The 11262-nt window shown below is 34.0% G+C and overlaps 1 pseudogene; it reads right to left on the minus strand.

Moving 5' to 3' along the window:
• Window positions 1-3513: 3513 nt before the first annotated feature.
• Window positions 3514-5811, minus strand: LOC101575586 (annotated as a pseudogene).
• Between the last annotated feature and the right edge of the window lie 5451 nt (window positions 5812-11262).

Here is an 11262-nt window from a genome sequence, read left to right on the forward strand (position 1 = left end):
GGGCAAACAATTAAACAGAGGAGAACAAGAGGTATACAATAGTAGTCTTTTAGTTATTCTTTTGTGTTCAGCAGCAGAATATTTTCAACAGCACACCCTACAAATGGACTTCTCTTCCACCCTATGGGTCATGATTCCACCTGAGTCTACAGGGTGGATTTCAGGGAAACAGCTGCAGCTCAGTTTCACAAGTGATGCCTAGCCACCAGTAACTGTCACAGTCATTATGCATGTCCACACCACACTAGAACTTTGTGCGATATCCTATCCTTAAACTGTTAGATGTGTTGGTCATTTACTTGCCATTCCAGTATTTATCTTATGCTTTACTCTAGTACTTCTTTGTTATCATGAAAACTTTTTCTTAGTTCAATTGTTTTGAAACATTTAATTTTCTGAATATTGCTTAATCTTAATTTGTGTTCTAAGATTTATATTGTATCTTTGACTTAAAATTTATTTAAAAAACATTGTATGATATCTTCTCCTAGTATTAGAAACTTTAAAAAGTATATTTCCATTTTCTGTTGACTTAAAAAAAAGGAAGAGGTTTGTACCTATGTTGTTTATTTATTATTTCTTGCCTATATCTTGCAATATGAGAAACTACTTTGGCAGTAACAATACACAATGTACTAACCATTGTTACTCTCTTAAAATCTTGTTTTGAGATTTTGTACCATTGTTTTTACTTTTTTCTTTAAAATAAAAATAACTGATGTCAAAAAAAACAAACAAAACAAAGAGCCATCACAATCATGGTTTACTATAGAAAATGGAGATTTCTGGGTTTCCTTGAAATCCTGAAAGATTAGGAGCCCCCTAGCCACTGTTACTAGAAAACAAAGGCCGAACCTTGGAGTTTATCACCTGTAATAATCTTCATGTCTCCCTTCTGTTCAAATTCCAGACCTGACAGCCCAGGTTCTGATTACACGGGGCTCAGGGCACAGGAAACATTTCTCCACATCTGGCACAGCCTGCCAAAATCTTTGCGATTGGCTTAACGAAGAAATGATATGATGCCCTGTCAGTGGGGGCAAGGACATGGGACGTCATTATGCCAAGCAGATCATTAGCATAGCTGACCCTGTACTGAGAAACCAGCTGCACGTCTGTGACACAGGTCACTGAAGATGTGGGGGCAGGCACTGGAGCAAATCACTGGGAGAGCAATTGCTAAAAAGTAGAAAGATCTGGAAGAAGTGATAATTTTGTTTGTAAATATATTAGTGCTTTTCTTTTTTATTCATGAATACATCTGCTTTTCCTACCACTTCTTTCTTAAAGGCAGTCCTCCTCCCTGGACAATTGCATTATCTTTTTAATTAAGTTTATTGGTACAATCTAGAAATACATAAAGATCTGATTCATTATAGGGAATTTACACCTGTATACACTATATCTTAGGTACTCTCTTTCCCATCCTTGTCCCATCTCTTCAACCTCTCCTCCCTTATTTATGTATAAAGTTGGTTTCCATTTTATCTTTTTTTCTCATTTCTCTATTCTCCCCTTTCTCCTGATTCTATTTTCTTTTCAAAAATTTACTTCCCATTTCACAATATCTATTACACATCTTGGTTCTAATTTACAATTTCAGTTTCTCACAACAGAGAAACAATGTGATATTTGCCAATGTGTGCCCAGGTTATTTTACTTAAAAGTATGATATCAAGATCTATTTATCTGTAAATATCTCTAGTTTACCATACTTTGTCACTGATTACTTCTCCATTGTGTAGAAAAAACACACCTTTTCTTTGTATTCATCAGTTGATGAGCATTTTAGTTGTTTACAAGATCTAGCCATTGTAAACTGCTGCTACAAACATGAGTGTAAATACAGCACTGTCATATGATGCTTTTAATATTTTTAGGAAGATACCAAGAAAGGCAATGGCAAGGTCAAATAGCACCTCTAACCTTAGTCATTTTTTTTGAGCCTGCAAAATGATTTGCACAGTGACTGTGTAAGTTTCCATCAGCAATGGAGAAGGGTTCTTTTTTCCCCATAGTCCTGTCAGCATTTGTAATTACTGATTTCTTGATGATAACCATTTTTTCTGGAGTGAGATGGAATCTCTGTGTTGTTCTAATTTGAATCTCTGAAATGGTCAGTGATGTGGCAATTTTTTTCATATGCTTATTTGCCACATAAACTTCTTTTGAGAAGTGTTTGTTCTTTTCTGATTCTCATTTTCAGATTGGGTCTTTAAACTTGGAGAACCTGATTTTTATCACCTCTGTTCTAGATATTAGTTGTTTTCTGAAGAACAACTGGCTAAGGATCTTTGTGACTCCGTGGAATGTTTTTTTTTATTATTATTATTCTATTGGTGATTGCTATGGAAAGACTTTTTAATATGATGAGATCTCAGTTGCTGATACTTGGTAGAATTTCCAGAGCAGTTGACATTTTGTGCATGAAATCTTTGTCTATACCTATGTCTTTAAGAGTTCCTATTCTCACTTCCATCAGATTTAATATTTTGTTTTAATGTTTAAATCTTTCACCCATTTCAGTTTTAGTTTAGTGCATGGTGTTATACAGGAATTTAGTTTTAGTTTTCAGCATGAGGAAAATGCCAGGTTTTCCTCTACTATTTTTTTTTTTTTCAGATTAGAAAACTTTATTTTTGCATGTTTAACTAGATAACACAAAACAAACAAACATCAGGATAAATGTCATTGGCATTTTTTGCAGAGTGTAATCAGTAGTATTATAGTAGGAAAACATTCTAAGGCCATCCCAAAGTAGGTAGGTTACAGGTTCAGATTCAAGGGCCAAAATTAAGTGTTATCCCACTTAATGTAGAAATGAAAGAATCTCAAATTTATCCTGTAGAGGGTAAAGAGTTTTGCATTTAACATATAGTGATCTGTTTTTCAGAAAGTGATGCAACTTCTAGAGTTTTCTACTATGCAATGACTAAAAAAGCCCTCAAATATAACTAAGCAGCTATGTCACACACCTCAGTAAGTATTGGTAAACCACTCTGGGTTAGCATACATTCCAGTTTAATACAGAACTATATTTTGCACTTTAGAAGGGAAGCAATCATTATAGTTTGGCTTTTATTCTAGATGCTTAACATAGTTAAGGCAACAGTCATGCATATTAAGTGAAGGTAGTTAAAATTTAAAGACAATCATAATCTCTTGCAACCTGCACACATTGTATAATGCTTATACAGAATGAAACTGGTGTAACTTAATCAGTGTTTTATATACAGAGAACTCAAATACATTGGAATAACTATACTATGTTACCATGTGGAAAATGCAAAGACACCAGAGAACTAAAGTAATCTGAACAGCCCTATGCATTACCTAAGAAAACACGACTGGTTCCTACATAAAGCCAAGCCTGCATCTACCATCCTAAGCACAATGGTTTATAAAGCATTCAGTTTCCAGGAGAGAGACTGGAAAGTCAATAAATCTTCTGAAAGTTTCATACGTGTAAAACCATGATAAGGCCTATAACTATCTTGAAATCTGAAGATGGCATCAGATGCAACAGTTAAGATTCCGAGGCATGATGTAAGACAGGAAGGTCGACATGCAGCATATGTTCCTTGGCTCCAGGAAAGCTCCATGTGCGTGTGGCAGAAGTGGCCAATGTGAGAAATTGGAGAAGTTCAGCTGTGTCTCTACCTCAGGAATGGTGTGTTCTATCAGGCATGTTGTAATGCTTGGTGCCATCCATTTAATGATATGTTCAAAGATAAAAGTAGGTATGATTCTTCTGGTGACTGTAGTCCCAGACATTAAATGTCTGCTATTTGAGAATCCTTCAATCCAATGACATTCTACCCATTGATTTCACAAATGTTATGTTCAGTCAAAAGGCCATTTCTGGCAGCAGAACTATCTTTCACTATGGGATGTTATTTTTCCAGTTTTGAAGATAAAACCATCATGTCCATCCTTGTGCATAGTAATTGTCCATTCAAAGGGCCTGTCATGAATCGTCATGGTAATGTTCTCTCCAAAAGCCTGTTTGAGCACCTTGTGTGCTTTGTCAGAACTCCAGCCTGCACACCTCTCACCACTGATCTGGAGCACTTGACCTCCAAATCTCAGATCAACCAAAGAGGCTGGAGAATTAGTCTGGACTACCAGAGCAAATATACCATTATCTACCAATTTAAGCCTGAGCCAAATTTTTCCATCTTGATACTCACACAAAATGACTTCATGAATCCCTTGTTTTACTTCTGCTCTATGAATTCCACTAACATTCTCTGTTACAGGAGCCATCATATAGTTCATGCTGGAAGGTCTTGCTACCAACTGCCCTGAACAGGTCTCCAGGGATCATGGCACATACTTCTTCTTCATGTAAACTCAAGCCCATGTACTGAGAAAGCTCTGGATACAGTTTGAGATAGAGATTTCCATCCTGTGAGATGGGAGCAGAAGCTTCTGACAGAAGTTTTGGGTTGTCAGGGTTTGCAGAAAAGGCAGTGTGAGCTTGAATTATTTTGTCTACCTTCAAATCTTGAAGAGATAGACAGACATTTCTGCAGGATTGTTCTCTGCCGCTGGGTCACTCACCACTGCTACCCCGTGTCTCCAGCTTATTAAAGAGGCTTTCTTCCAAAATGTGTTTGACTCTTTGTCTAAGACAAAATGGCTGAATGTGTTTGAAGGTGTTTTGATATCTTCTAATATGCTTCACTGAACCTCAGATTGTCTTTTTGGACAGTACCATGCTGGGTTTGTTGTTGTTGTTATATTAACTTTTTAGTATAATTCCAAGCCAGATATTATGATGCCCCCTGCTTTGTCTTTGTTAGCCATAATTGTTTTTGCTATTCCAGGTCTCTTTTGATTCCAAATGAATTCTATGATTATCTTGCTTATTTCTGTGAGCTATTTTGTTAGAATTTTGATTAAGATTGTAATATAACTGTAGCAATTTTGAGAATATACCTATGTTGGTTCTTGCTAAGCAAAACTAAAGTTATCTTTCCATTTTCTTTTATTATCTTTGATCTACTTCTCACAATACTGTAGTTCTTCAGGATAGAGGTCTCTTACTTCCTTTGGTAGGTACTTTATTATATATTATTTTATGCTATTGTAAATGGTTTGCCTTTCCTAATTTTTCTTTGAAAAGTCAATCCACAGAGTAGCAAAACTTCTTAGCCAGTTGTTCTTCAGAAAATAACTAATATCTAGAACAGAGATGATATAAATCAGACTTTCAAATTTTAAAGACCCAATTTGAAAATGAGCATCTGAAAAATGAGTTTGCCATTTGTGTACAGAAATGCAATTACTTCTTATGTATTGACTTTGAATCCAGACATGCAACTGCATATGATTATTGAATCATATGCAGTCTTTTCAAAGTTTTGTGTCTTCTAAGTAGAGTAGCATGTCCTATGCAAATAAAGATATTTAACTTCTTCCTTTCCTGTCTTTATTCCTTTTATTTCATTTTCTTGTCTAATTATTCTAGCTAATGTTTCCAGAACTATTTTAAATAGGAGTGGTGATATTGGACATCTTTATCTTGTTTCATATTTTTGGGAGAAAGATTTCAGTTTTTGTCCATTTAGAATAATGTTGGGTGTTGCATTACTATAAGTGACGCTTATTAGTTTGAAATAATGATAGTCTAGTCCATTTCTCTGTAGGTTTATGTGAATGGGTGTTTAATTTTGTCAATTCTTTTACTGCACTTATTGAGTTGATCATATGATTTGTTCTTTTGCTCTGTTAATATGATATATTACCTTTATTGATTTATGTTTGTTGATCCATTCTATATTCCTGGGATGAGTCCTACTTGACCATGGTGTATAATCTTCTCAATGATTTGATGCATTGTGTTTGACAGTATCTATTTGAGGATTTTGGCATCTATGTCTAGTAGGGAGATTGGCCTGAATTTCTCTTTCTCTTTTTTGCTTGGGTCCTTTTTTGATTTTAATATAAAGGTAATATTTGCTTGCAAGAATTACTTTGGGAACATTGTTTCTATTTTAATTTCTATCTCTTCTATGCTTGTCATTTTATTAAAGTTTCTTAAAGTAGGCATTGGTAATCTTTTGGAATTCCTCAGTATTCATTGTGACTTAACTCTTTTTATTCCTAATACATAAATTTTAGTCTTTTCTTTCATTTTTTGATAAGGTTGGCTAAGGGTTTGTTAATTTTTGATCTTTCAAAGAACCAACTCTTTTTTATTTTTTAAAGAGAATACGAAATAGCAACAGACACTAGAAATGATACAGAAATTCACTAAACAAAATAATATGAATTCAACCATATTTGTTGTACTGCAAAGTGTTGTCTTCAACTTAGTTGCTTAGATTACCAGATACATGCAAGCAAGATTGGAAAAAAATTATAAGAAATTAAGAAAAGAGAAAGAGACAACAATATGAAAGAGAAAAAAAAACACACATTAAATGCTCCTTTACATAGAAAAGTAGAGATCTAAAGCACAGTTATCCAAGCCATCCTTCATACAGAGATTGATATATCCCTTTTTCCCTCTCCCCCACTCTCCTGTCCTTCTCCTCACCTCAATAATTCCCTCTTTTTGAACAGATTCATACAGTTTTCACAGTATCAATAGTACTCTAAAATTTTATTTGTTCCTTAAAGTTTTTACACTAGTGAGACAATAAAATGATTGTACAAGCTGGTCTCATTTATTTCACTTGAGTATGGTCTCTAATTGCATCCATTTACTGATAAAATCCCCAAATTTATTGTATTTTACAATTGAATAATACTCCATTGGATGAAAATACAATATCTTATTTATTCATTTTTCAGTTGATGTGCATTTGGGTTGTTTCCAAGATATGCCTATGACAAATTTTGTTGCTATAAATATAAGTGCACATAATCTCTGTGGTATGAACTTTTAATTTCTTTTGAAAAAAATACACAGAGTGGAATAGCTGGGTTCAATGGGACTTCAAATCTTAATTTTCTGAGAAACCTCCACACTGATTTCTATAGTGGTTGTACCAGTCTACACTCCCACCAACAGTGGAGAAGGGTTCTTTGCCCCACAGCCTCTCTAGGATTTGTTAATGGTTGACTTCTTGATAATGGCCATTTTTTCTGGGGTGAGATGGAATCTCAGTGTTGTTTTAACTTGAATTTCTTGAATGAGCAATGATTTTGAGATCTTTTTCTTATATTTCTGTGCCATATATATTTCTTCCTCTGAGAAGTGTATAATCATCTCAGATGCCCATTTTTGGGCTGGATCAAAGACTCAACTCCTCTATTCTTTACTTTTGTATTGCTTTCTTAGTCTCATTTACATTAATTTTGGCTCAGATATTTATAATTTCCTTCTTCATATGAGCTTTGAAGATGGTTTATTCCCTCTTTTTCTCTTTTGATCAGTCCTGGTTTGAAGTTCACATTGCCTTCAAATACTACCTTTTTTTTTTTCTTATCACATGGAGTATTGTTTTCTGTCTTTCAATTTCAAGTCTGTGAATTTCCATTTGAGTATTTCTTGAATGCAGAATATCTTTGAATCTTATTTTTTGTTTGTTATACCAGTCTTTTTAGACTGGTGAATTGAGACAATTTACATTGATGGTTATAAGTGATATATAATTGGCTTGTCTTTGTCTTATAATTGTTTGTTAAGAGTTCTGTCATTCCTCTGCATTTACTTACTTCATCTGTATGGTGACTTTTTTCCACTGAAATTCTTGGAATTGTAGGTTTCTTTTTCTCTTTGTAAAATAACTTTCAGAACTCTTTGGAACTGATTTTGTTGTCATGAGTATCTCCACTTGTTCTTTGTCATTGAAGGATTTTATTTCTTTATTAATTCTTAAAGGTAATTTTGCAAGATATATAAATCTGGGTTGAAATTTGTTTTCTTTCAGGAATTTAAAGTTTTTGAGAAATCTGCACACAGATTTCCATAGTGGTTATGCCAGTCTACACTCCCAACAGTGGAGAAGAGTTCCTTCTTCCCCACAGCCTCTCCAGGACTTGTTAATGGTTGACTTCTTGATAATGGTCACTCTTTCTGGGGTGAGATGGAATCTCAGTGTTGTTATAATTTGCCTTTCTTGAATGACCAATGATGTTGAGCCTTTTTCTTATATTTATGTGCCATTTGTATTTCTTCATCTGAGAAGTCTATATACATCTCAAAGGTCCATTTTGAATTGGGTCTTGGAATTTTTTGGGGCTGATTTATTTAAAGTTTTTTTATCTGTTCTAGATATATGTCCTTTGTCTGAGGGAGAGTCAGCCACAATTGTTTCCCAATTCATGGGTTTTCTTTACTCTGTTGTTGATTTCTTTTGATGTACAGAAATTTTTCAAAAAAAATGAGATTCCAGTTGTTGATTCTTTGAAGTACTTCCATTGCTATTTGGTTTATATTCAAGAACTCTACCTATCCATATATTTTTTAAGCTTTCTATCTACTTCTGGAAAATACCAAGGAAGGGAGTAGCTGGCTTGAATGGTATCTCTAATGTAAGCTTTTGAAGGAATCTCCACACTGATTTCCATAGTTATTGTATCAGTCTGCATTCTCATCAACAGTGCAGAAGGGAGCTGAAGTCCTCATACCACAGCAACATATGTGCACCCATGTTTATAGCAGCACAGTTTGTTATAGCTATATCCTGGAAACAACCCAGATGCCAGTCAGCTGAAGAATAGATAAAGAAGATGTGCTATTTTATACAATGGAGTATTATTCAGTTATTAAACAGTATAAATTTGAGTCTTTTGTCACTAAATAAATGCAACTAGAGAACACACTCTTAAGTGAAATAAATCAGATGCTCATGTGCAAATACTGTATTGTCTCCTCAGTGTGAGAACCTAAAAGAGATAAATGGAATGTGAAGGGTATAATAGACACTGGTAAAAGGGAATGAACTTATTCAAAAGGAAAGAGTTACTGAGTTGAGAAGGGCAGGAGATTGAGTGGGAGAAAGAGCTTCATGTATGTATGTAAGAAGAATGCTTATAACAAGTATATTGCTCATTTCTGCTGGTTTATGGAAAGAAGCAGTTAATGTTTTAATTTTCTTTGTCTCCTTTTTTTAATTGTTAGTATTTTTCTCTTCTTAGTTTCTTTTTTACAATTTTATACACACATATCTGGTAATATGAATAATTGGTTGGAAGACAATACTATGTTTTAAAACAGATATTGTGAAACTCATATCATTTTGTAAGTGGAAATCTGTATCATTTGTAATTTTTTTTGTTTTAATTCTAAGTTGTACTCTCTTTTTTTCTTTTAAAGATTTCTACCTACTTTTCCTCCCAGGAGATTAAGTGTTTTTGTTTTAATTTTTAAATCTTTGAATCCATTTTAACTGGTATTGAGTGCATGCTGATATACATGAGCCTAATTTTAGCCTTTGGCATGTGGAAAGCCAGTTTTTCCAGCGCTGTTTATTAAAGAGGCTATCTTTCTTCCATTGAACATGTTTGGCCTCTGTCAAAGATATGGTGGCTGAGAGTGTTTATGGTTGTGTCTGCATCTTCTAATCTGTTCCATTGATCCTCAGGTCTGTTTATTTGCCAATACTATGCTGATTCTATCACAGTAATATTATGGTATAATTTCAAGCCGGGGATTATTATGTTTCCTGCCTTTCCTTTGTTGCCTAGGATTGTTTTCACTATTTTAAATCTCTTCTGGTTCCAGAAGAATTATAGGAATGTTTTTTTTTCTAAATCCTTGAGGTTTACTACTGGTATTTATATTGGGGTTGCATTGAATCTGTATAACAGTTTTGGGAGTATGGCCACTTTCACAGTTTTTGTTTTTCCTACCCAGGAGCAAGGAATATCTTTTATTTTTTGAACTCCTCTTCAATCTCTTTTTAAAGTATACCTTACCTTTTACAGTATAAATCTTTTACTTTCTTTATGAGATTGATTTTTAGGTCCTGCATTATTGGGATGTTTCTGTGAAAGGTGTGATTATCTCCCTATGTGTTTGTTGATTGTGCACAGTTGACTTTGTATCCTGCTATGCTACTAAATATGGTTATTAAATCTATAGGTCTCTTGGTGGAGCTTTTTGGATATTCTGACTCTTATTTGCGATGGTCTGACTCATGTTTCCAGAACCATATTGAACAGCAGTGATGACAGTGGTCATCCTTATTTTGTTCCTCATTTCAAAGTGAAGGCTTTCATTTTTTTTTTTTTTGTTCCTTTAGTATGATATTGGCTGGTAGTTTGTCATATAAGGCTTTTATTACATTGAAATATAGATCATCTATTTGATTTTCTGTAGAGCTTTTATCATGAATGAGTGTTGGACTTTGTCAAAGGATTATTCTGCATCTATTGAGATGCTTATGTGATTTTTGTGCTTTGGCTTTGTTTTGCAATGTAGTACATATATGGATATGTGTATATTGAACCATCCCTGAATTGCTGTGATGAATCCCTCTAGTTCATGCTATATGACCTTGATAATTTGCTGCTTTCTCTTTGCTAGTATTTTATTGAAGATTTTTGCATCTATGTTCATTAAGGAGATTGGCCTGTTGTTATCTTTTTTCATTTGGGTTTTTCTCTGGTTTTGATATTATAGTATTATCTACCTCTAGGAATGAGTTTGTGAGGGTGAATTGCTTCCCTTCAATGTCACTGAAGAGTTTGTGAAGAGTTGGCATTTAATCTTTTCTGTAGAGTTTACCTGTGAATTCATCAAGATCTGGACTTTTCTATGCTTTTATGTTTTTTATTACAGTTTCAATTTCATTCACTGTAATTGGGTTAGTCAGAATTTTTTTGCCTTCTTGATTCAGCTTTTGCAATTTATATATTTCTATTAATCTGTCCACTTATTCTGTGTTTTACATCTTGTGAGAGCAAGGATTTCAGAAGTAGGTATTGATGATCTTCTGAGTTTCTCTAGGGTATATAGTAATTTTTGCCCTTTCCATTCTATGTAGCATGAATATGAATTTTTATTTCCTTTTTAGGATAATGTTGGCTGGGGGGTTATCAATTTTATTTATTCTTTTAAAGAACCAACTCTTTGATTCACTAAAGCTTTATATTGTTTTCTTCATGTCCATTGTATTAAATTCTGCTTGGATCTTCATAATTTCTTGCCTATTTTAGGCTTTGGACTTGACTTGCTTTTCTTCTAATACAAGATAGAGGTGTAGTATAAGATTGTTTATTTGGGCTCATTTGTTTTCGTGATGTGAGAATTCACCACTACAAATTTCCTTCTTAAGTGTGCCTTCATTGCATCTGACACATTTG

Source organism: Octodon degus, unplaced genomic scaffold, assembly GCF_000260255.1.
Source record: "Octodon degus isolate 3935 unplaced genomic scaffold, OctDeg1.0 scaffold00059, whole genome shotgun sequence".
Classification (NCBI taxonomy): Eukaryota; Metazoa; Chordata; class Mammalia; order Rodentia; family Octodontidae; genus Octodon; species Octodon degus.